General features: G+C 44.0%; 1 protein-coding gene and 1 long non-coding RNA gene across 4 annotated transcripts in view; both read right to left on the minus strand.

Moving 5' to 3' along the window:
• hs6st3b (heparan sulfate 6-O-sulfotransferase 3b) overlaps positions 1 to 27,426 on the minus strand; it is an 871,025-nt gene that overhangs the window by 215,190 nt on the left and 628,409 nt on the right. The window lies entirely within an intron of this gene.
• Positions 66 to 20,990, minus strand: LOC137323078 (uncharacterized). 3 transcript variants are annotated; one of them, XR_010963296.1, is made up of 4 exons: positions 20,696 to 20,990; positions 15,503 to 15,582; positions 863 to 1,040; positions 66 to 713 (listed from the first exon to the last, which is right to left on the minus strand). It is a non-coding gene; the product is annotated as an uncharacterized lncRNA (long non-coding RNA). The 3 variants fall into 3 exon arrangements; XR_010963295.1 differs by lacking the exon at positions 15,503 to 15,582 and having other exon boundaries at positions 863 to 1,037; XR_010963297.1 differs by lacking the exon at positions 15,503 to 15,582.

The raw sequence follows: 27,426 nt of genomic DNA on the forward strand, positions 1-27,426 counted from the left end.
TGGATTCATGAGACCCAAAGCAGCCATAAGAATACAGCCCAACAGCCAATGTCTGACCAAAAAAATGGCTAAGAATGTAATTTAATGGTAGTGCATCAACATTCAGGGCAGTGTAGGTTACAGAGCATGTTGGATCAAATTTGTACCATAGATTGTGGGATATGCTGTACGTTGCTTGCTTTACAGGCTTTACTGATATCATAATTGTGAACCTTTTCATATTGAAATGCAGCTCAAATGTTAAGTAGCAGTGTGTTATAGACTGCTACTTACCTTTTAGTTATGTATGTCACACGCACATATATATCTATAGAAATAGAGATATTCCCAATGTCATGTGTACAGATCTGCTTATTTTATCAGCCAGCCACAGTATCTGTTAGTGGTCTTGTAAAAGAATTGTGTTACTCCCAATATTAATGTTATGCCATAGGAATAGATTATTTGCTAGGATTCTCTATACTTAGTATGTAGTGCTTAATAAAATTGTAGTCAAAGGAAGGCTCTAAGAACAATTAAAGCACAGCAGTAGTTCTATAATCAAAGGACAAGTGAATCACCCAGGGCAGTCCCCTCTAACTCACTATCTACATCACGTGGAGTGCCAATTTCTGTGACGGTGATTGGAAGGTTGAGAGTTAGTGATAATACATCTTCAGGAGGGTTCTCCTCTTCAGTCTGTGCAATTACAAAGCCCAAGATGTCAGATGGACCTAGGAAGAAGGGAGAGGGACAAGGGTTAGCTTGCAAAGACTATAGTAAGTGGTAATAGATGAGTCCAGCACAATCCACCACCAAGTTGTCACGCTGCGTGTGTGAGAGTTAAGTAGAAATAGAAAAGGAAGTGAAGATGCCAAAATACCCCACTGTGTGTGACCTCCAGCCTGGCCATCTCCAATGTTGCATGCCGTCTCTCTGCCAATGATATTGATAGTGACCTCTTCCATTGGTGTCAGGATCTGTACAGAGGCAGAACCTCCTCCTGTTCTCGTACTCTTCCTTCTGTTGTGTGCCAGCTTCTCCTGCAAGCATGTGCCCTGCTGAAAGATTTTCAAGATGTATGAGGCAGCTTAGAATAGCGTGCATGCTGAGAGGATGAAGCTGCAAGTGTAGCCGAGAGGGGGTCATCCCAGGTTTTGGGAATGTGAGTGCAAGCAGAAGGAGGTGCAGTGAAGTGTTCCAGGCTGTCTTGAGACGAGACATGGGAAGCGAGGAAGGGAAGGATTGATAGAGTTGTGCACAACTATGTAGAGAATAATAGGGATGTGAAGCGGAGTCTTGCTGAGGCAGTCCTGGTGAGGTCATTATATTTTTTCCTGCACTGCAGCTAGGTATTTACATGTTCTGCCACCTCTCTCCATTCCTGCTGAGAAATTTGTCTCGCCACTCATCATCCATTAGAGGACAAGGACCTCCTTCCTGTTGCTTTTTTGTCTGTGAGCACGTCCACCATTACATTCAAGAATCTGGGGACCCTGGTTGAAGTCATGCTGCCTGGTGTTCCAATAGACAGCAATCTGCTATCTACCAATGAAAAAAATGCATGTGCCTTTAAAATGCTAATGGCTGTCTCTAAGTAGCCTCCCCACTAGATTTACTGCCCTCCAAATCGGTGAGCTGGCTATAGGGAGAGCAATTAGCACTGGCAGCATGCCAATTCCATTTAAAATAGGTCTGGCCAAGGAAATGGCACGGATCGAATGCCATTTCCTCTGGGTGGACAGTGTCCATCTTCCACCTGATTTACACTACAACAAAGTCACCCCCATTCTCTAATGTGGTTATTTCCATTATTGTTAGTTTGAATTAATTCCATATTGCTAATAAATACTGAATGACGAAATGAGCAACAGGAAAGAGGTCCTCTTCCCCTAATGAGTGATGAGACAAATTTCTCAGCAGGAATGTAGAGAGGTGGCAGAACATGTAAATGCCATAAGAGGCAAAGGCCAAGAGGAATTTTTGAAGCATGTTCAGGAGAACTTTCTTGAGCAGTACGTTTCCAGTCCAATGAGGAAGGAGGCATTGCTGGATCTAGTTCTGGGGAATGAGATGGGCCAAGTGGAGCAAGTGTCAGTGGGGGAACATTTAGGGAAAAGCAATCATAGTATCATAAGGTTTAGATTAGCTATGGAAAAGAACAAGGACCATTCTAAAGTAAAAATACTCAATTGGAGGAGGGCCAATTTCAGTGGGATGAGAACTGATCTGGGCCAGGTATATTGGAATCAAAGATTAGCAGGCAAAACTGTAACTGAACAATGGGCGGCCTTTAAAGGGGAGATGGTTCGGGTACAACCTAGGTACATTCCCACGAGGGGGAAAGGTAGAGCAACTAAAGCCAGAACTCCCTCGATGACAAAAGATGTGGAGATGCCGGTGATGGACTGGGGTTGACAATTGTAAACAATTTTACAACACCAAGTTATAGTCCAGCAATTTTATTTTAAATTCACAAGCTTTCGGAGACTTCCTCCTTCCTCAGGTAAATGTTTGACCTTTTACCTGAGGAAGGAGGAAGTCTCCTCAGGTAAATGTTTGACCTTTTACCTGAGGAAGGAGGAAGTCTCCGAAAGCTTGTGAATTTAAAATAAAATTGCTGGACTATAACTTGGTGTTGTAAAATTGTTTACAGATGACAAAAGAGATAGAGGGTAAGATGAAGCAGAAAAAGGGGGCGTATGACAGATGTCACGTCAATAATACAAGTGAGAACCAGGCTGAATATCGAAAGTTCAGAGTGGAAGCGAAAAAGGAAATAAGAGGGGCAAAGAGAGAGCATGAAAATAGACTGACGGCAAATATAAAAGGGAATCCAAAAGTCTTCTATAGGCATGTAAACAGTAAACGGGTAGTAAGAGGAGGGGTAGGACCGATTAAGGACCAAAAAGGAGATCTACGCTTGGAGGCAGAGGGCATGGCTGAGGTACTAAATGAATACTTTGCATCTGTCTTTACCAAGGTAGATGTTGCTGCCAAAGTCACAGTAAAAGAGAAGCTGGTTGAGATACTGGATGGGCTAAAAATTGATAAAGAGGAGGTGCTAGAAAGGCTAGCTGTACTTAAAGTAAATAAGTCACCCAGTCCAGATGTGATGCATCCGAGACTGCTGAGGGAAGTAAGGGTGGAAATTGCAGAAGTGCTGGCCATAATCTTCCAATCATCCTTAGACACAGGGGTGGTGCCAGAGGACTGGAGAATTGCAAATGTTGCACCCTTGTTCAGAAAAGGGTGTAAGGATAAACCCAGCAATTACAGGCCAGTCAGTTTAACCTCGGTAGTGGTGAAACGTTTAGAAACAAAAATCCGGGACAAAATTAACAGTTGCTTGGACAAGTGTGGATTAATTAAGGAAAGCCAGCATGAATTTATTAAAAGGAAATCGTGTTCAACTAACCTGATAGACTTTTTTGATGAGGTAACAGAGAGGGTAGATGAGGGCAATGCGGTTGATGTGGACTTTCAAAAGGCGTTTTATAAAGTGCCATATAATAGGCTTGTCATCAAAGTTGAAACCCATGGAATAAAAGAGGCAGTGGCAGCAAGGATATGAAATTGACTAAGTAACAGGAAACAGAGAGTAGTGGTGAACAGTTGTTTTTCGGACTCTAGGAAGGTGTACGGTGGTGTTCCCCAGGGGTCGGTACTAGAACCATTGCTTTCCTTGATATACATTAATGACATGGACTTCGGAGTACAGGGCACAAATTCAAAAATTTTAGATGACACAAAACTTGGAAGGGTAGTGAACAGTGAGCAGGATGGTGATAGACTTCAAGAGGACATAGATAGGCTGGTGGAATCGGTGGACACGTGGCAGATGAAATTCAATGTAGAAAAGTGTGAAGTGATACATTTCAGTAGGAGGAATGAGGAGAGGCAATATAAACTAAAGGGTACAATTCTGAAAGGGGTGCAGGGACAGAGAGATCTGGGGGTATATGTGCACAAATTGTTGAAGGTGACAGGGCAGGTTGAGAATACATTTAAGAAAGCATACGGGATCCTGGGCTTTATAAATAGAGGCATAGAGTACAAAAGCAAGGAGGTTATGATGAACCTTTATAAAACACTGGTTCGGCTACAACTGGACAGCACAGTTTAGGGAGGATGTGAAGGCATTAGAGAGGGGGCAGAAGAGATTTACTAGAATGATTCCAGGGATGAGGCACTTCAGTTACGTGGATAGACTGGAGAAGCTGGGGTTGTTCTCCTTGGAGCAGAGAAGGTTGAGAGGAGATTTAGAGTCATAGAGTGATAGAAGTTTACAACATGGAAACAGGCCCTTCAGCCCAACATGTCCATGTCGCCCAGTTTATACCACTAAGCTAGTCCCAATTGCCTGCACTTGGCCCATATCCCTCTATACCCATCTTACCCATGTAACTATCCAAATGCATTTTAAAAGACAAAATTGTACCCGCCTCTACTACTGCCTCTGGCAGCTCGTTCCAGACATTCACCACCCTTTGAATGAAAAAATTGCCCCTCTGGACCTTTTTGTATCTCTCCCCTCTCACCTTAAATCTATGTCCCCTCGTTATAGACTCCCCTACCTTTGGGAAAAGGTTTTGACTATCTACCTTATCTATGCCCCTCATTATTTTATAGACTTCTATAAGATCACCCCTTAACCTCCTACTCTCCAGGGAAAAAAGTCCCAGTCTATCCAACCTCTCCCTGTAAGTCAAACCATCAAGTCCCGGTAGCATCCTAGTAAATCTTTTCTGCACTCTTTCTAGTTTAATAATATCCTTTCTATAATAGGGTGACCAGAACTGTACACAGTCTTCCAAGTGTGGCCTTACTAATGTCCTGTACAACTTCAACAAAACATCCCAACTCCTGTATTCAATGTTCTGACCAATGAAACCAAGCATGCCGAATGCCTTCTTCACCACCCTATCCACCTGTGACTCCACTTTCAAGGAGCTATGAACCTGTACTCCTAGATCTCTTTGTTCTATAACTCTCCCCAACGCCCAACCATTAACGGAGTAGGTCCTGGCCCGATTCGATCTACCAAAATGCATCACCTCACATTTATCTAAATTAAACTCCATCTGCCATTCATCGGCCCACTGGCCCAATTTATCAAGATCCCGTTGCAATCCTAGATAACCTTCTTCACCGTCCACAATGCCACCAATCTTGGTGTCATCTGCAAACTTACTAACCATGCCTCCTAAATTCTCATCCAAATCATTAATATAAATAACAAATAACAGCGGACCCAGCACTGATCCCTGAGGCACACCGCTGGTCACAGGCCTCCAGTTTGAAAAACAACCCTCTACAACCACCCTCTGTCTTCTGTCGTCAAGCCAATTTTGTATCCAATTGGCTACCTCACCTTGGATCCCGTGAGATTTAACCTTATGTAACAACCTGCCATGAGTTACCTTGTCAAACGCTTTGCTAAAGTCCATGTAGACTACGTCTACTGCACAGCCCTCATCTATCTTCTTGGTTACCCCTTCGAAAAACTCAATCAAATTCGTGAGACATGATTTTCCTCTGACAAAACCATGCTGACTGTTCCTAATCATTCCCAGCCTCTCCAAATGCCTGTAGATCCTGTCTCTCAGAATACCCTCTAACAACTTACCCACTACAGATGTCAGGCTCACCGGTCTGTAGTTCCCAGGCTTTTCCCTGCCGCCCTTCTTAAACAAAGGCACAACATTTGCTAACCTCCAATCTTCAGGCACCTCACCTGTAGCTGTCGATGATTCAAAAATCTTTGCTAGGGGACCCGCAATTTCCTCCCTAACCTCCCATAACGTCCTGGGATACATTTCATCAGGTCCCGGAGATTTATCTACCTTGATGCGCGTTAAGACTTCCAGCACCTCCCTCTCTGTAATATGTACACTCCTCAAGACATCACTATTTATTTCCCCAAGTTCCCTAACATCCATGCCTTTCTCAACCGTAAATACCGATGTGAAATATTCATTCAGGATCTCACCCATCTTTTGTGGTTCCGCACATAGATGACCTTGTTGATCCTTAAGAGGCCCTACTCTCTCCCTAGTTACTCTTTTGCCCTTTATGTATTTGTCGAAGCTCTTTGGATTCTCCTTTGCCTTATCTGCCAAAGCAATCTCATGTCCCCTTTTTGCCCTCCTGATTTCTCTCTTAACTCTACTCCGGCAATCTCTATACTCTTCAAGGGATCCACTTGATCCCAGCTGTCTATGCATGTCATATGCCTCCTTCGTCTTTCTGACTAGGGCCTCAATCTCCTGAGTCATCCAAGGTTCCCTACTTCTACCAGCCTTGCCCTTCACTTTATAAGGAATGTGCTTACCCTGAACCCTGGTTAACACACTTTTGAAAGCCTCCCACTTACCAGACGTCCCTTTGCCTGCCAACAGACTCTCCCAATCAACTTCTGAAAGTTCCTGTCTAATACCATCAAAATTGGCCTTTCCCCAATTTAGAATTTTAACTTTTGGGCCAGACCTATCATTCTCCATAGCTATCTTAAAACTAATGGAATTATGATCACTGGTCCCAAAGTGATCCCTCACTAACACTTCTGTCACCTGCCCTTCCTTATTTCCCAAGAGGAGGTCAAGTTTTGCCCCCTCTCTAGTCAGGCCATCCACATACTGAATGAGAAATTCCTCCTGAATACACTCAACAAATTTCTCTCCATCCAAGCCCCTAATGCTATGGCTGTCCCAGTCAATGTTGGGAAAGTTAAAGTCCCCTACTATTACCACCCTATTTTTCTTGCAGCTGTCTGTAATCTCCTTACATATTTGCTCCTCAATTTCCCGTTGACTATTTTGGGGTCTGTAGTACAATCCTTTCAAAGTGATCTCTCCCTTCTTATTTTTCAGTTCTACCCATATAGACTCAGTGGGCGAACCCTCAGATATATCCCCTCTCACTACTGCCGTGATGTTCTCCCTAATCAAGAACGCAACTCCCCCTCCTCTCTTACCTCCAGCTCTATCTTTCCTATAGCATCTGTACCCTGGAACATTGAGCTGCCAGTCCTGCCCCTCCCTTAGCCATGTTTCAGTAATAGCTATAACATCCCAGTCCCATGTACCCATCCATGCCCTGAGTTCATCTGCCTTGCCCATCAGACTTCTTGCATTGAAATAAATGCAATTTAATCTGGACTTCCCTTGGTCTTTGCCCTGCTTTCTTAGACCATCTGTCCGGTCATGTTCTGTACACTCTCCCTTACTGCCTTTTGTTTCTGTCACCACTTTACTTCCCACTGACTTCCTGCATCGGTTCCCATCCCCCTGCCACATTAGTTTAAACCCTCCCCAACAGCACTAGCAAACACTCCCCCTAGGACATTGGTTCCAGTCCTGCCCAGATGCAGACCGTCCAATTTGTACTGGTCCCACCTCCCCCAGAACCGGTTCCAATGGCCCAGGAATTTGAATCCCTCCCTCTTGCACCATCTCTCAAGCCACATATTCATCCTAGCTATCCTGTCATTCTTACTCTGACTAGCCCGTGGCACTGGTAGCAATCCTGAGATTACTACCTTTGAGGTCCTACTTTTTAGTTTAACTCCTAACTCCCTAAATTCAGCTGGTAGGACCTCATCCTGTTTGTTACCTATATCGTTGGTACCTATATGCACCACGACAACTGGCTGTTCACCCTCCCCCTACAGAATGTCCTGCAGCCGCTCCGAGACACCCTGACCCTTGCACCAGGAAGGCAACATACCATCCTCGAGTCTCGGTTGCGTCCGCAGAAACGCCTGTCTATTCCCCTTACAATCGAGTCCCCTATCACTATAGCTCTGCCACTCTTTTTCCTGCCCTCCTGTGCAGCAGAGCCAGCCACGGTGCCATGAACCTGGCTGCTGTCACCTTCCCCTGGTGAGCCATCTCCCCCAACAGCATCCAATTTGATAGAAGGGTCTAGATAGAGTAGACAGAGAGAAACTGTTCCCATTGGCAGAAGGGTCAAGAACCAGAGGACATAGATTTAAGATGATTGACAAAAGAACTAAAAGTGACATGAGGAAAAACTTGTTTACGCAGTGAGTGGTTATGTTCTGGAATGCACTGCCTGAGGGGTTGGTGGAGGCAGATGTAATTGTGGCTTTCAAAAGGGAATTGCATAAGCATTTGAAGGGAAAAAATTTGCAGGGCTACGGGGATAGGGCGGAGGAATGGGATTAGCTGGATTGCTCTTGCAGGGAGCCTGCATGACTTGATGGGCTGAATGGTTTCCTTCCGTGCTGTAACCATTCTATGATTCTATAAACTACAACTCAGTAAGAAAAATGACACGGAATGCTACTTTACACCAATCTGGCCTGGTCCCAGTTCAATAGGGGTAATTTTGACTTTAGCAATAATGTTGAACATCTCTCCAGATTTTTGTTCCAATTATTTTGATGGTTCATGGACAATGCCGCAAAGTCATAGCCAGAGTTAATAGGGTTTTGGGGTGCATTTATAGGACAATTGACTATAAGACAAAGCATGCTAGCAAAAGGGAAAACAAGAGTCTTTGATAAACATATAAATAGAAGAAAGGTAGTCAAAGGAAGCGTGGGACCGATTAGGAACAAAAAAAGAGATCTTCTTGTGGAGGCAGAGAGCATGGCTGAATCACTAAATGAATACTTTGCATCTGTCTTCACCAGAGAAGAGGATGCTGCCATTGTACCTGCAACGGAGAAGGTAATAGCAATATTGGATAGGATAAAAATAGATAAAGAGAAGGTACTTAAAAGATTTGCAGTACTCAAAGTAGAAAAGTCAGCCGGTCCAGATGGAATGAATCCTAGGTTACTGAGGGAAGTAAGGGTGGAAATTGCGGAGGCTCTGGCCACAATCTTCGAATCCTCCTTAGATATGGCAATGGTGCCAGAGGACTGGAGGATTGCAAATGTTACACCCCTATTCAAAAAAGAGGATAAACTTGGCAATTACAGGCCAGTCAGCCTAATGTCGGAGGCGGGGAAATTTTAGAGACAATAATCCGGGACAAAATAAATTGGCACTTGGAAATGTATGGGCTAATAAATGAAAGTCAGCATGGATTTGTTAAAGGAAAATCGTGTTTACCTAACTTGGTTGAGTTCTTTGATGAAGTAACGGAGAGGGTTGATGAGGGTAGTGTGGATGATGTTATGTGTATGGACTTTCAAACAGCACTTGGTAAAGTATCACATGGTAGACTAGTTAGCAAAATTAAAGCCCTTGGGATTAAAGGGACAGTGGCAGTGTGGAAATAAAATTGGCTGGGGGACAGAAAGCAGAGTAATGGTGAATGGTTGTTTTTCAGACTGGAGGGATGTATACAGTGGTGTTCCCAGGGGTCAGTATTAGCATCTCTGCTCTTTTTGACAGATATTAATGACCTGGGTCTAGAGAGTAAAATTTTGAAGTTTGCAGATGACACTAGCTCGGAAATGTAGCAAACAATGTGGTTGATAGTAAAAGACTTCAGGAGGATATAGACAGACTGATGAAATGGGCAGAAACATGGCAGATGAAATTTAACACAGAGAAGTGTGAAGTGATGCATTTTAACAGGAAGAATGAGGAGAAGCAATATAAACTAAATGGTACAATTTTAAAGGGGGTGCAGGAACAGAGAGGCCTGGGGGTGTAAATACACAAATCTTTGAAGGTGGCAGGACAATTGAGAAAGCTGTTAAAAAAGCATATTGGATCCTGGGCTTTATTAATCGAGGCATAGAGTAGAAAAGCAAGAAAGTTATGCTAAACCTTTATAAAACACTAGTTAGGCCTCAGCTGGAGTATCGTGTTCAATTCTGGGCACTACACTTTAGCAAAGATGTCAAGGGTGCAGAGAGATTTGGTAGAATGGTACCAGAGATGAGGGACTTCGGTTCTGTGGAAAGACCGGAGAAGCTGGGGTTGTTCTCCTTAGAACAGAGCAGGTTAAGGGGAGATTTGATAGAGGTGTTCAAAATCATGAACTGTTTTGACAGAGTAAATAAGGAGAAACTATTTCCAGTGGCAGAAGGGTCGGTAACCAAAGGACACAGATTTAAGGTGATCGGCAAAAGAGCCAGAGGCGACATGTGGCAACATTTTTTTATGCAGTGAGTTGTAATGGTCTGGAATGCACTGCCTGAAAGGGTGGTGGAAGCAGATTCAATAGTAACTTTCAAAAGGGAATTGGATAAATACTTGAAGGGAAAAAAAATTACAAGGCTATGGGGAAAGAGCAGGGGAATAGGACTAATTGGATAGCTCTGTCAAAGAGCTGGCCTCCTCCTGTGCTGTTCCTTCAAGATACTATGATACTATAATACTATTTTGTCCTTGTACAAGACCTTGGTCAGGCCTCAGTTAGAATACTGTGTCTAGTTTTGGTCTCCTCACGTGGTGGGTGATATTGAGGCTTTGAAAAGGGTGTAGAGGTGGGCTACTAGATTAATTCCCAGTTTGAAGCATTTTAGTTATCAAGATAGACTAAAAGAGCTGGGACTCTGCAATTAGAGAAGTGTAGGCTTAGGGGTGATTTGATAGAGGTTTATAAGATGATGAAGGGAATAGATTGTGTTCGAGTCAACAGTTTGTTCCAACTAAATAGGTTAGGGAGGACCAGGGGTCAAAATTTTAAGTTGTATAAGGCTAGATCTAGGTTAGATGTCAGGAGGTTGTTCTTTTCATAAGGAAAAGTGGAGCTCTGAAACAGGCTGCTAGCTTATGCGGTGGTCGCCGATTTGCTCAATTACTTTAAGCGAGAGCTGGACCAGGTTCTGTCTGATCATCTTGTACAGGGCCAAAGGGATCTCCTGGACTAGTTTTGATTGCCTAAGGGGTCGGAGAGGAATTTCCCGGATTTCTTCTCCAATTGACCTGAATTTTTACCTGGTTTTCCACCTCTCTCAGATCACATGGTTTTGGGTAGAGTGGGGACTGTATAGATTGTGATGCACAAGGCATCACAGTTGTGTGGGACAGGCTGGATGGATCAGAGATTCTTTTCTTGTCCATCATTGTTCGTATGTTCGAAAATCAGGAGAGGTGTTTATAGGGTGGCTGAGCTGATATCGCCCATTTTACACTATCATCAAAAGTCAAAATTAGCCCCAGTAAGTTCAGATACAAAGCTGATGTGACAAGAGTTTTAAATTCAATAGATGCTGTATTTGAGCTTTATTACCTGTATATTGACAATGTTAAAGTTACTATCTTACTATTTGTGTATTGTCAATAGTGATTTGTCAGTTTTAGTGGGAATGTTAATTTGAGAGCAGAATTCCTCCCAGACATGCAATTGCTATATTGAATCAAACACAAGACTAGAGAATTACTGCATTTTGACTAATAGCACCAATTAAAGCAGTCATTAGGGGGTAGATCTTATACATTTTTTAATTTTGGGGGTGCCATTGAACTAGATGATGCATTTTGAGAGGCTCCATTCCTGCCATGGGGCCTTGTTTAATAGATCAGAGAATATGGTGTGGAGGTCAGCATAGCAGATTCGTGGCGCCCCTGATTTTCCACTCATTTCACAGGTATTAATCGCCCCACCTGATTCTCTGATCCATGCCTCTGTCTATTCCACAGCAGAAGCAATTGACCCTAGGCCCAAATTAAAATAGAATTATCACTGATTCTTCACTGATGCACCTTATATTTTCTAATAATGTATCTTTGGTGAGCTTTACAAATATAGAGATGCATTAACTATGATTGTTTTTATTTGTGTGCAGTGTAAAAACTATCTACATTTTATGACAGTGTAGTCTTTAACTGATGTTTAAAAACATGAGATGAATGGAAACTGGATGGCATCACTTACTTGTGAGTTGCTTGGCCAAAGGCAAAAGGCTTTCTATGTGCATATGTTAAGAAAATCAGAACCCAGAGGATAAAAGAGTATAAAATATGCTCGGACAGACTATAAAGTGAAAGTGCTGAAACACAGAATCATCTCATAGCATGAATGCTTCAATGCCTTTTGTTTCAATTTAAGATGGTAATATTAACCTGTATCAGGGAAATAGGAGTTATGTGATGAAAAAAGTTTATCAAATGAATTATTAAAGAATAAAAAAGTAAAAAAATATATATTTTAGCACACATGAAAAAGTAGTTGAAATTATTACCACTTGATTATATTAAAAAATATCAGATGGTGATCTTTGGGAGGTTGAGTCACTGGAAAGATGCTTGACACTGTTAGCCTCTGAATGGAGTAGGACTTGAGGTTGTCTCAATGATTCTCACTGTAGGCCTTCATTCTAGCCATTCTTTAGAGTCATTGAGCTGTTTAGAACAATCCTCCAGAGTTGGAATTGAATGGGCATTATGGGGTAATTATATGACTCCGAGCTAAAAGCAAATAACTGCACTTGCTGCCTGAGCATATTGGAAAATTGTGGGCACATCGCTCCTATTTTCTGATGTGCATTGGCTATGGATAAGGTACTTCACTGCCAGTGCAAACTTGGAAAATTTAGGCTCATAATTCCATGATCATCACTTTGGTTTCAGCATGATCATTCCACTGTGATTATGTTTCCTATGTTGCACAGTGCTGAACCTTGCTCTTGAACACTTTGATGAATCATTTCTTGTTGCATTGGGTATCTCACTAGACTTTGAAAGATTCTGGTACCATGCGCATCTAAAGCAGTTGGAAACATAAATGGGTTGATCTTACATGGGGGTTTTCCCCGATCAAGTGCCATAACTTTAGCTGAAGATCCGTGGAAACCCTGGAGAAAAGGCATAAATACCATTTTCCCAAGGATTCCACGGATCATTTGCCAAAGTTAAGGCAGATGATTGGGAGAACCTTTGTGGAAATTTAACCCCATAGTCTCCCTGTTGATGTTCATGGCTTCAGGGAGGGAACCCCAAGTATGCATTTTTAACGTATTTACCAAAGATGCAAAAATACAGACACAAAAAATGCACAAGCTCACACACTTAGTCCAGATTGTAACAAACAATTCATGCTTGTAGTATATATCAAAATAAAGAGCCTTCCCCTAATGGTGAAAAAAATTGTATTAAAGAAACATTTGTTGAGATGTGTGGCACTACTGGTACAGTTTGTATAAAGGTATTCTATGGAAAGAATTCTAAATCAGATTTCTGAAACTTAAGAAAAAGATTAAAACAGTCAGTATGATCTTTGGATCTTGCCATGAGAACGTTTATTCAGCAAGATTTCAGAACAGGAAGCAATTCAAGTGAATTATAAATGTATAGTAGAAAATGTAAACATGCCGAGCGAACAATCTATAGCTGGATTTACTTTCAATCTTATTTTACGTTCATTTCAAATCCAATGATTGTTCTTTCTATGCTAGTGCATCAGCTGCACCCAGACAAGCACTTCCAACTTACTGTAATATCAATGTATGTTATGTACTCTCTTAACTTGAATCAATTATCTTTTCATCTGCAAAAAAAAGTAGCCTACCAGTTGGCATCTGGCAGTTAGATGATCAACTGCCGTTCCTTGGCCTGGCTGTGCCGACATGCAGTGCCAAAGCTAATTCATTTAGATGCAGAGGTATCCATCTGTTGTCCTAAATTTGCCCCTTCTTCTCCTGCTCAAAGTGACGATCCGGATTCTTTCCCCTCAGTCTGGTTCAGTAATAACTGAAGTCGAATACATTTTAAAGTTCAACACATCTTTAATAGCAGGGTTCTTAGTCTGCAGCATTGATTTGGACTCCTGATAGAGTCCCTCTATGCTGGCAGAGCAAGAACAAAAACATACAGAAATCCACACGTTTTTATACAAATCAATAGGGTTGGAACATACTTAACGAGGGTCAACACCAATCATAAGCCGGGCACAGGTTGCCATGCGAGGTTACATTATTTCCGGCCAATCATAAATCGTCCATGTGCTGATCATGTTGCTGTTAGACATCAAAGGGAATAACTTCCTCACTTTCCAACTTAGAATGTTCTTCCCTGTTCCTTCTGTTCCTTATCTCCCAACCTGGAATGTCTTTCAACTTTGGCTAAGCTCGTTCCCTATATTGATCTGCCATAAACATGGAGACATTCAGACCAGTCCTTGACTCACATCAAAGACCTATCATTGATAAGACAATGCAGGGCTGCTGACTAAGCAAACATATGGCCCAGCAGGAGGGCCAGGCCACTTGTATCAATCTCAGTTACTAACTAATTAACCCTTTCTAACCATTTTGCATTCTGCTTCTTTGCCACATAGGCATTTTAATATTTTATTAAAAACTGACCACGTAGGGATTCTCATTAGGACAGGATGAACTGTGTTTGTTATTGCTGATTCACTAATACTGAATTAGTCATGCTAATACTCCGTGTCAGGGTGTTAATCCTTTTTGTACTCATTATGATGGAGAAGATACAAATGTGATATAGTTAGGAACTAAAAGAGAATAAAAATGATTCTGCTTTAGATGACCCGAGAGATACAAAGGCTGTTCTTGACTCAAATGGCCTTGAAGTCTCGAGATTAAAGTATCCAACCACCTGCATTGAAGATTAAATTAAACAATGCCACTGTACCATTCCAGTTTAATTCATAGTCTTCTTACCCTAAGCCTTTCTTATCAGTTGAGATGGTTTCTTCACATATTCTTCCTGAAAGCAGCTTCACTTTCTATTATGTTTAATCCATTTCATAGCAAATCAGAATTAATGCGGTGTGCAGGAATCAATGAGAGAGCCTTCAAAGGGTTCTTTGCTCACTGCCATACCCTCTGGGAAAAATTCTAGGCTTTGCTGCCATAAATTAACCATGGATTACAAAACTGCAAGGGGGTTAGCCATGACCACAAAATCATAGTTCAAAGGTTCCTCGTGCCATGATTGTATTTTGGATATTATCAGATTAAGCGCAAACAGTGATTTTTTTAAAATTTTGATTAGTTAGCATGGTCCTAAAAGTGAATATACAAAATGTTCTCTGACAGATTTGGAAAGCGAAGATTAATTTGAGAACACTATTAATGGAAACAGAATTTAAATAATTGACTCCACAACGAACCAATTAATTTGTGTGAAAAGTTGTCATGATAAAATCTATTATTGTGTAGTACTTTTAAGCAAAATGCATTTAAATAAAGTTAGTGTCTTAGGTGCGGATGACTGGAACTGGAAACTTTTGACCTCTGCAAGATATCATGCTATAAATGACATACTTAATTTGATGGATATTTATCATTGATTCTTTTTCCCCTCTTCTCACCAATTTTCTTCCCTCTCCTCCACTCCTGAGGGTGCTGACTCTGCCAACATATGGTGATACAAGCACCAAATGTCCTCGCTATTTATTCAGGTGTGAGTTTTGACAAGTGTTGATAGTCAGTTTGATTACAGGGTGTATTACAGCCAAACCTGATCTTATCCTCACCCAAATTCCACACACAGGTGCACCTCCAGCAAGGGTTGCTGAATCATAATCAGGATGGGAACCCTGGCCAATTTCCCCTGCCTAAGGCAGTGAGGCAAATCACAAATCCCCTATCATTAACCTAACTGAGATCTGCTAACTCAGTACATACCAGGGATTTGGGATCCTCCTGATCAGCTCAGCTACTCATTCGATAAAGTCATTGAGCCGTCCAGAGGCCAGTTACCATTTCTGAAATGACATAAGGGGTGAGTCTTAATAGAACTAGGTATCCTTAGTAATACTATTTTTCCATAATGTTCAGTATGAAGAATTTTTTATGGCAACCCAGAAAGCCTAAAAGTGAGAACACAGAGGGTATGGCCCAATGCCAGACCAAATAATGCATTCACTGACTGAGCCTTGGATTCTTCTTGATTTGAGTCTGTAGATCATTTCCATATTCATATTCTACACCCAAAATTAATTAGGAAAAAGAAAAGAATTGAGAAATAGAATTTAAAAGCTATAAAACCAAATACATAGGCTATGATTTTAACTCCCCAAAATCAGCATTACTTTGAGGCAACAATATCAAAAAGGGGCCGGTAGCCAAACCGCTCCATTAACCCTGACAATGCGGCTGCTGCCGTTTTGAAAGGGAGCTAACGCTGGGCACCCAAAGCACCTGCCTGTTTCAGGTGGTTGGCCCCTATCAATATGCAAATCAGGGTCCTATGATGTACATAGGACTCCAATTGCCATTTTAGGATTGAATTAGCCAGATCTTGCACCATGTTCGCTCTGATCAATTCCGCAAGCTATAGAGCCAAAGAGGCGCCAAAAAGCTAAGTTTGAAATAATTTCTATGGGGCCCATGAAGCAGGAATGCTTTTCTGGGCCCCACAAAAATACTGTGGGCCACTGCCACCCCGGGTTTGCCCCTTTCGACCTTGCCTCCACCCCCCCCACCACCCCACCCAGGACCTGTTGGCAGCATTCCAGCTGGCTGACATTCCTGTGGGCCAAAGCCGGCAAACAGTGACAGGTTGCCTGTTTGACATCTGCAGCTCGTCGGCCCGATTCAAATAAAGCAGGGCCTCAAAATCTCAGGGGCCTCTTCACTTCGGGTTCTAGTGACCAACAGCACCCAAAAGTAAAAATTAACCCATGGGTTTTTAAAATACACAGTGGGATAAGAGATATGAATGCTCAATGCATTTGCCTGAAACTATCTGAAAGCATTTTAAACATGTCCACTAAAATAAGAGAGAAAGCAAATTTAGATTAAACATTCATATGCATGTATCCTGTGCTGTAATTTAGAATCATAGAATGATACAGCACAGAAGGAGGCTCTTCGGCCCATCGTGCCTGTGCCGGCTCTTTGAAAGAGCTATCCAATTAGTCCCACTCCCCTGCTCGTTCCTCAGAGCCCTGCAAATTTTTCCCCTTCAAGTATTTATCCAATTCTCTTTTGAATCTGCTTCCACCACACTTTTAGTCAGTCCATTTCAGATCATAACAACTCGCTGGGTAAAAAAATTCTCCCCATCTCGCCTCTGGTTCTTTCGTCAATTACCTTTAATCTGTTACCTCTGGTTACCGATCCTTCTGACACTGGAAACAGTTTCTCCTTATTTACTCTATCAAAAGCCTTCATGATTTTGAACACCTCTATCAAATCTGCCCTTAAACTTAGAATCATAGAATCATAGAAGTTTACAACATGGAAACAGGCCCTTCGGCCCAACATGTCCATGTCGCCCAGTTTATACCACTAAGCTAGTCCCAATTGCCTGCACTTGGCCCATATCCCTCTATACCCATCTTACCCATGTAACTGTCCAAATGCTTTTTAAAAGACAAAATTGTACCCACCTCTACTACTGCCTCTGGCAGCTCGTTCCAGACACTCACCACCCTTTGAGTGAAAAAATTGCCCCTCTAGAACCTTTTGTATCTCTCCCCTCTCACCTTAAATCTATGCCCCCTCGTTATAGACTCCCCTACCTTTGGGGAAAGATTTTGACTATCTACCTTATCTATGCCCCTCATTATTTTATAGACTTCTATAAGATCACCCCTAAACCTCCTACTCTCCAGGGAAAAAAGTCTCAATCGATCTAACCTCTCCCTATAAGTCAAACCATCAAGTCCTGGTAGCATCCTAGTAAATCTTTTCTGCACTCTTTCTAGTTTATCAAAACTCACACCTGAATAAATGGCGAGGACATTTGGTGCTAGTGACCAGAACTCTACACAGTATTCCAAGTGTGACCTTACTAATGTCTTGTACAACTTCAACAAGACATCCCAACTCCTGTATTCAATGTTTTGACCAATGAAACCAAGCATGCAAAATGCCTTCTTCACCACCCGATCCACCTGTGACTCCACTTTCAAGGAGCTATGAACCTGTACTCCTAGATCTCTTTGTTCTATAACTCTCCCCAACACCCTACCATTAACGGAGTAGGTCCTGGCCCGATTCGATCTACCAAAATGCATCACCTCACATTTATCTAAATTAAACTCCATCTGCCATTCATCGGCCCACTGGCCCAAGTTATCAAGATCCCGTTGCAATCCTCGATAACCTTCTTCACTGTCCACAATGCCACCAATCTTGGTGTCATCTGCAAACTTACTAACCATGCCTCCTAAATTCTCATCCAAATCATTAATATAAATAACAAATAACAGCGGACCCAGCACTGATCCCTGAGGCACACCGCTGGTCACAGGCCTCCAGTTTGAAAAACAACCCTCTACAACCACCCTCTGTCTTCTGTCATCAATCCAATTTTGTATCCAATTGGCTACCTCACCTTGGATCCCGTGAGATTTAACCTTATGTAACAACCTACCATGCGGTACCTTGTCAAAGGCCATGTAGACCACATCTACTGCACAGCCCTCATCTATCTTCTTGGTTACCCCTTCAAAAAACTCAATCAAATTCGTGAGACATGATTTTCCACTCACAAAACCATGCTGACTGTTCCTAATCAGTCCCTGCCTCTCCAAATGCCTGCAGATCCTGTCTCTCAGAATACCCTCCAACAACTTACCCACTACAGATGTCAGGCTCACCGGTCTGTAGTTCCCAGGCTTTTCCCTGCCGCCCTTCTTAAACAAAGGCACAACATTTGCTACCCTCCAATCTTCAGGCACCTCACCTGTAGCTGTCAATGATTCAAATATCTCTGCTCGGGGACCCGCAATTTCCTCCCTAACCTCCCATAACGTCCTGGGATACATTTCATCAGGTCCCGGAGATTTATCTACCTTGATGCGCGTTAAGACTTCCAGCACCTCCCTCTCTGTAATATGTACACTCCTCAAGACATCACTATTTATTTCCCCAAGTTCCCTAACATCCATGCCTTTCTCAACCGTAAATACCAATGTGAAATATTCATTTAGGATCTCACCCATCTCTTGTGGTTCCGTACATAGATGACCTTGTTGATCCTTAAGAGGCCCTACTCTCTCCCTAGTTACTCTTTTGCCCTTTATGTATTTGTCGAAGCTCTTTGGATTCTCCTTTGCCTTATCTGCCAAAGCAATCTCATGTCCCCTTTTTGCCCTCCTGATTTCTCTCTTAACTCTACTCCAGCAATCTCTATACTCTTCAAGGGATCCACTTGATCCCAGCTGTCTATGCATGTCGTATGCCTCCTTCTTCTTTTTGAGTAGGGCCACAATCTCCCGAGTCATCCAAGGTTCCCTACTTCTACCAGCCTTGCCCTTCACTTTATAAGGAATGTGCTTACCCTGAACCCTGGTTAACACACTTTTGAAAGCCTCCCACTTACCAGACGTCCCTTTGCCTGCCCACAGACTCTCCCAATCAACTTCTGAAAGTTCCTGTCTAATACCATTAAAATTGGCCTTTCCCCAATTTAGAATTTTAACTTTTGGGCCAGACCTATCATTCTCCATAGCTATCTTAAAACTAATGGAATTATGATCACTGGTCCCAAAGTGATCCCTCACTAACACTTCTGTCACCTGCCCTTCCTTATTTCCCAAGAGGAGGTCAAGTTTTGCCCCCTCTCTAGTCGGGCCATCCACATACTGAATGAGAAATTCCTCCTGAATACACTCAACAAATTTCTCTCCATCCAAGCCCCTAATGCTATGGCTGTCCCAGTCAATGTTGGGAAAGTTAAAGTCCCCTACTATTACCACCCTATTTTTCTTGCAGCTGTCTGTAATCTCCTTACATATTTGCTCCTCAATTTCCCGTCGACTATTTGGGGGTCTGTAGTACAATCTGTAGTACAGTTTTGGCTGCCTCTATGTGAGACAGGGAGCCGTTTGGTCATGCACACTGTTGCCCCATTTGTTTCCAAAGGTTGAAGTTGTATATTTAAGGAAAGGTAAGGTAAGGACTTGTATTTAGATTGCACCTTCCATGACCTCTGGATGTCCCAAAGCACTTGTCAGCCAATTAAGTACTTTTGTCATTGTTGTAATATAGGAAACGTGGCAGCCAATTTGTGCACGGCACGTTCCCACAAACAGCAATGAGATAATGACTAGATAATCGGTTTTAGTGATGTTGGTTGAGGGATAATTATTGGCTGGGACACCGGGGAGAACACTGCTCTTCAAAAAGTGTCATGGGATTTTTTACGTCCATGCGAGAGGACAGAATCGGACTCGGTTTAACAACTCATCTGAAAGACGGCACCTCCGACAGTATAGCACTCCCTCAGTACTGCACTGGAGTGTCAGCCTAGATTATGTACTCAAGTTTCTGGAGTGAAACTTGAACCTACAACCTTCTGGCTTAGAGGCAAGAGAGTGCTACCCACTGAGCCACGGCTGACATGAATCGTATACAAAACCGTGGGGCCTGTACATATCCACAATGACCACTCCCTGTAACAATCCCTAACCAGAGGCAGCATCATCCTATAAAACAATCATTTATTACCAGGCAGCCAATCAGATCTGACTTTGTGAATTTAAAATGTCCTGTTAATGGCCAGGATTGTTCTAAATGTCTAGTTTAGAGCCTCCCTGCTTAGAGTTCTGTGAATTAAAGGTATCTCACAGGCAGGAGGGGAGCAATTCCATTGCCCCCTATGTCACTCACTGAAGATTCACACCAAACATCAGTTGGTGTGAATCTTCAAGGGGCCGCTAAGGGAACGGCCCCTTTAAGAAGCCAGCGATTCCCTGTGCAAATACAGGAGTGCTGCCAAATCCTGGATTACCATGGCAGTGCTGATACTGGGGGACAGCTGCCTTGTGTCACACAGGACCTCACTCAGCTATTCAAACACTGACATGTAACCAAATACCTTTACATGCCTCCCACAGCCAGCTAGACTGACTCAGGATGACTGACCTCTCGCTGTTTGCTGTTAATCCTCATTACAGAGCAGCCCAGTTATCGCGAGACTTCCAAACATGCCTGGGCCGACTCTCCTTTTGTCCTTATAAGTTTTTCTCTCCCTCTTCCGAAGGTGTCGACTCTCACCGACCAATAGTGCCACAGAAAACCCACCAGTGCTTCACCCACAGGTGCACCAAGGCAGTGAGCGTCAGCAAGGCGTCTGACCACTGAGGACAGACAGATCCAATCTTCTATTATCCACCATCTGGCCGATTAGTCGGCTGTCCGTCCAAAGCTTTCAGTTGGTGTCATTCGATAGTGATCACGAGGGGAAACTTAAGTGCGCAGCTAACAACAGCCTACTGCGTGGTTACGCATGCGCGCAGCTTAAAGGGAACGGTGGCATGTAGGCATTTAAGTTGGCACTGACTGTGGTAAGGGTTAAATTGGATTAAACCACACTCTACACACAAAGATACAGGACCAAGCAGCTAAGTGTAGCATGGTTTGAACGCTAAAGCTAAAGCGTCTGATGGGAGATATGGGAGTCCCGTTTGGGTTCAGAGCCCGGCTCCAACCAGCCGATGTCTGAGTTCCTCACAGACGCACCTGTGTGCGCATGGGCGTCCCAAATCTGGAAGTCCTGCTGGCTTTAATTGCTTTAATTAAGTCAAAGAGCCAAATGTACCTCACTGAGGTACTTAAGGCACTTTACTTGTGACAGATTACGTACTTAGAACGATTTTTAACTTACCTGGGCGGCTTTCCCACTGCGTCTGATTCACACCTGGTGAAACCAGGCGTGAAGGGCCGGATCAGGGAAAAAGAAACAAAATAAACTGCATAAAAAACTATTTCATGAAGTTAAAACACAAAATCAACTTGCCTTTCCACACTGCTCCAATGTCCAATGTCTCCCTCTCCGATCTTCCCCTCTTCACCCTCCCTCTCCCCCCGATCTCCTCTTCTTCACCCCCTCTCCCCCAATCTCCTCTTCTTCATCCCATCCCCCCCGATCTTCCCTTCTTTACCCCTCCTCTCCCCCCCTGACCTTCCACTCTCCCCCCCACCCCCCCGATCTTCCATTCCAGCGCTGGATGGCATCTTGCTCTCTCTCCTTCTCACCACCCCCAACCTCGTGTTGCAGCTCCTGACAGCAGCCAGCCTGTCAAGCAAAACCCGGAGAGCACGTTAATCACCATCAATTACAATGCGATTGCGTCGGAAACGGTAAGGTTTGTTTATTCGGGTTTGCCACGTGCACCTTCACCTCTCAGCCCCGCTCCCAACCCACCACCATTGCAAAATTGAGCCCTGAATGTTTAACAGAGTGAAGTGCTAACAGAGTGAGGCCTTGCAACTGGCAATTTGGTGAGTGCGGGAAGGAGGTGCTAAGTGATTTAAATTAAGAACTATAAACTCATATCAACTTTTAAAACTTAAAAAAAAACTAAAACTTTTTTAAAGACTTTGGGGGAAAAATTCGATCAGTGTCCGTTTTGGGCAGTGTTAGCGCCTCTAACACCCCGTGCCCAACGGACCCTGAGCAGGCAAGTCGCAAGTTTGGACTCAAGGGAGCACTTACCTGCAATCAGCGTTCCTTTCCAGGCTTTGCACATGGAATCAATGCAATTCACACTTTCCACCACCAGAGGGAGGGCATTCTCTTAAAGGAAGGATGTTTCTTAGAAATGTCTTAAAGGTAGCTTGTACCTGTTATTTGTTGCATGGAGTCTGAACAGAGAACAGAAATCGCCCATGTAAAACACACATGCAGATCCCATCCCTATGTTTACACACTGATGAGTTATGTTAAAACATTGAATAAAGGTTGCGCACTATTAAATCCCACATCCTCCAATCTGCACACCAGACCTCACCAATCTGCCGATCTGAGTTGGTACCAGGCCTGCGAGAGTTCATGCACCAAGGTTCTCTGCTGATGCACTAGAGACCTTGGTGCAAGAGGTGGACAGAAGGAGGGACATCCTATATCCCAGTGGGGGAGCAAGAGGCCCTCCCAGACATATACCCAAAAGGCAGTGGGAGGTAACAGGGGACGAAGTCAATGCCAGGCACACAGCATCATGAACATGGATGCAGTGCAGGAAGATGTTCAATGCTTTGACATGAGTGGTCAAGGTGAGTGAGGTCAACTGTCAGGTGGTGTCTCCTACCAACTGTACCACGCAATACACCCACCAACCCCCACATAACAAACTCTTCCTATCAGTACTCAACTCTTCCAATCAGATGCTTCCTCTCACCCTTACACATTACCACTGTTTCAAGCCGCCCAATCCACAACTCACAGGCCACACCCACAACTCACTGGCAGCTATTCAAACATGACAGGCACGTCCCGCTTTCTTGCAGGAGAAGGTGGCACGTATCAAGAGGCAGCAAGTGACCATGGCATTTAGCTCCTCGAGCCTGTTCCACCATTCAATGAGATCATGGTGGACCTGTGACCTAACTCCATATACTCGTCTTAGCCCCATATCCCTTAATACCCTTGGTTCACAGAAATCTATCAATCTCAGATTTAACATTCACAACTGAGCGACCATCAACTGCCGTCTGCAGAAGAGCGTTCTAATCGTCTCCCACCCTTTGCGTGTAGGAGCATTTCCTAACTTCACTCCTGCATGTCCTGGCTCTAAATGTTAGGCTATGTCCCCGTGTCCTAGTTTTGAAGTCGAGGAGACCTCCAAAAACAGTTCCAAATGTCTCGGCAGCCAGAAGCAATAATCCAGCCACTAACCTGTAAATCCTGCATGGTCCCTTTAAATAGCGCTGGTGGGGGGTCCTCCAGGCACACTGGTCGGGATTAAGACTGTGTGTTGAGTTGAGCGTTAAGTCTCAAAATGGTGTCTAACACTTTAAATCAGCGTTGCACATTGACTGAAGCCGTTTTCTCCCCACTTTACATGATTCCTGCATTTCTTATCTGTGCCTGCGCAAACTCCTATACCAAGATGGCGTCTGGCACACGTCACACAGGAAACGTGCATGCGCATCCAATATGCCATCTTGGATGTCGGTGAAGCCATGTAGCGCCAAAACAACTGGTGCTACACGGCCTAATTTAGCGCCCTACATGTGGTACAGAGTGTACTGCTACCCAATTCAGAAAGGAGGCCTCGGAGGAAATAGCAGGAAAGTCAAACATTATCTTGACCCAGAAGACTTGGCAGCATCCGTTATCTGTGCTTGTGCAAACTCCTATACTAAGATGGCGTCTGGCGCATGTCATGCAGGAAACGTGTGTGTGCATCCACGACGGAAACAACAGGCGCTACACGGCCCAATTTAGCACCCTAAAACTAAGACTGAGCGGAGCATAAAGGGAGCCGCGCAAGGAATCAAAAATCAAGAAAAAGTCAAAAAGTGGCATCACAAGACAAGGAGGAGCACCAAGTGTAAGTCAGTAACTATTTAGTTCATTGGTTAGTGTTTTTAGTGGTTGGTTAGTGTTTTTAGTGGTTGGTTAGTGTTTTTTAGTGGTTAGTGTTTTAGTGTTAGATAAACAGTAAGTTGCCTCGAAGCTAAACAAACAGTTTAAATAACTGTTAGCTAACATAGCAGGACAGCTGGGGCCCATCGCATGCACATCCTGTGCCATGTGGGAGCTCCAGAACACTTTGTGTGTGTTGGTGAACCATATGTGCAGGAAGTGCCACCAACTGCTCGAGCTCCAGCTCAGGAAGCTGAGAGTTTTGTCGATTGCAGGAGGTGGTCACCCCGCAGTTACATAAAGTTCAGGTGGAGGGAGAGTGGGTGACCACCAGACAGACTAGGAGGAACAGGAAAGCAGGGCAGGAGTCCCCTGGGAATGTGGCTCTCACATCAGTGTTGAATATCAGTGAAGGTGTTGATACCTCAGGGGAGTGCAGTCAGGAGCAAATCCATGGCATGTGGGAGACTCGGCTGCACAGAGGGGCAAAAGAAATGCAGTTGTTATAGTGGATTCGATAGTCAAGGGGACAGTCAGGCATTTCTGCAAGCGCTGACATGAGTCCCGCATGGTGTGTTGCCTCCCTGGTGCCAGGATAAAGGACATCACTGAGAGGGTGCAGAATATTTTGTTGGGGGGGCGGGGAGTGGGCCAGAAGTCATGGTCCATGTGGGAACCAGTGGGTTAGGAAAGAAAAAGGTCGAGGTCCTGCAGTCAGAGTTTCAGGAGCTGGGGAGGAAGGTAAAAAACAGGACCTCAAAGTGAAGTTCGGTGAAGTGGGGGAAGGAGGTGCTGCTTTGCCTTGCTTTTCCTAACTTTTCCCGCAGAGCGGCAGTGGACCTGAGAGTAGAAGACTGAGATTGTGGAATAAGAGCAGCAGCAGACCTGCAACAAGAGAAAACTACTGTGCGACATCACAGGTGAGGCAGGAGAGTCCGAGAGGTGAGCAGAGTATAAAAGGGGAGGCCTAGAGCGGGAAGAGAGTCTAAGAGTCTAAGGCAAGTCATGGCAGCACAGCTCGCACCCGTGATATGCTCCTCCTGCACTATGTGGGAAGTCATGATACTACCAGTGTCCCTGACGACCATGTGTGCAGGAAGTGTGTCCAGCTGCAGCTACTGGCTAACCGTCTTTCGGAGCTGGAGCTGCGGGTGGACTCACTGTGGAGCATCCGCGATGCTGAGACTATCGTGGCTAGCACGTTCAGTGAGGTAGTCACACCGCAGGTAAAGAATACGCAGGCAGAAAGGAAATGGGTGACCACCAGGCAGAGTAAAAGGACTAGGCAGGTAGAGCAGGAGTCCCCTGGGGCCATCTCCCTCTCAAACAGATATTCTGCTTTGGATACTGTTGGGGGAGATGGCTTATCAGGGGAAAGCAGGAAGAGCCAGGTTCGGGGCACCACGGGTGGCTCTGCTGCACAGGAGGGGAGGAAGAAGAGTGGCAGGGCTGTAGTGATAGGGGATTCCATTGTAAGGGGAACAGATAGGCGTTTCTGCGGCTGCAAACGTGACTCCAGGAAGGTATGTTGCCTCCCTGGTGCTAGGGTCAAGGATATCACGGAACGGCTGCAGGGCATTCTGGAGGGGGAGGGTGAACAGCCAGTAGTCGTGGTCCATATTGGTACCAACGACATAGGTAAGAAAAGGGATGAGGTCCTGCAAGGTGAATTTAAGGAGTTAGGAGATAAATTAAAAAGCAGGACTTCAAAGGTAGTGATCTCAGGATTACTACTGGTGCCACGTGCCAGTGAGTATAGGAACAGGATGAATGCGTGGCAGCAGGGATGGTGTAGGAGGGAGGGATTTAGATTCCTGGGACATTGGGACCGGTTCTGGGGAAGGTGGGACCTGTACAAGCGTGACGGGTTACACCCGAGCAGGACCGGGACAAATGTCCTCGCGGGGGTATTTGCTAGTGCTGTTGGGGAAGGTTTAAACTAGAGTGGCACGGGGATGGGAACCTGAGCGGGGAGTCAGAAGGGAATAAAGTTGAGAGCAGCAAGAGAGGGGAAGACCCAGGGGAAATCTACAATACAAATAGTACAAACAGTTGTTCAAGAACAAGTGAAAGGGAAAAGCATAGAGCAGCGGAAAGAAAGTGTACTTGAGGCACTTTAGGTACTTTCGGCACGACAGATAAAATGGAAACTAGAAGGCGTAAGGCGATTAACCCAGCATCAAAGCTGTGGCAGGGGGTTGGGAACCTGAGCAGGGAGACAGAGGAAAGCGTATCAGGAAGGGACAGAAGGTATGGAGTAAAAGGTAAAGTGTTAAAAAAGGAAAAAGCAGGAACTAAGTGTCACAAAACATATTTGAAAGTTCTTTATCTGAATGCATGTAGCACTCGTAACAAAATGGACGAGTTAACGGCACAAATAACGACGTACGGGTATGATCTTGTGGCCATTAAAGAAACATGGCTGCAGGGTGACAACGACTGGGAATTAAATATGCCAGGGTATTTAACAATCAGGAAGGACAGGCAGGAAGGAAGGGGAGGTGGGGTGGCTATGTTAATAAGGGAAGGAATCACTGCAATACAGAGAAAAGATATTGGGACAAAGGAACAGGATAATGAAACAGTTTGGGTAGAGATAAGGAATAATAAGGGGAAAAAAACACTCATGGGCGTAGTATATAGGCCTCCTAATAGTTGCAACTCTGCTGGAAGAAGTATTAATCAGGAAATAGTCGGGGCATGTAATAAGGGAACAGCTATAATTATGGGGGATTTTAACTATCATATTAACTGGACAAATCAAATTGGGCAGGGCAGCCTTGAGGAAGAGTTTATTGAGTGTATTAGGGATGGATTTCTTGAGCAGTATGTAACTGAACCTACAAGGGGGCAAGCAACCTTGGACCTGGTCCTGTGTAATGAGCCAGGATTAATTAATAATGTCCTAGTTAAGGATCCCCTTGGAATGAGTGACCATAACATGGTTACATTCCATATCCAATTAGAGGGTGAGAAGGTTGGTTCTCAAACAAGCGTACTGAGCTTGAATAAAGGAGACTATGATGGTATGAGAGCGGAATTGATCAAAGTGGACTGGGAAAATAGATTAAAGGGTAAGACGGTACATGAACAGTGGTGTTCATTTAAGGAGTTATTTTACAACTTTCAAAAAATATATATTCCACCGAGGAAAAAAGGGTGTAAAAGAAATGACAGCCATCCGTGGCTAAGTAAAGAAATTAAGGATAGTATCCGACTAAAAACAAGGACATATAAGGTAGTCAAACTTAGTGGGAGGATAGAAGATTGGGAAGTCTTCAAAAGA

The sequence above is a fragment of the Heptranchias perlo genome, chromosome 6 (assembly GCF_035084215.1).
Source record: "Heptranchias perlo isolate sHepPer1 chromosome 6, sHepPer1.hap1, whole genome shotgun sequence".
Taxonomy (NCBI): Eukaryota; Metazoa; Chordata; class Chondrichthyes; order Hexanchiformes; family Hexanchidae; genus Heptranchias; species Heptranchias perlo.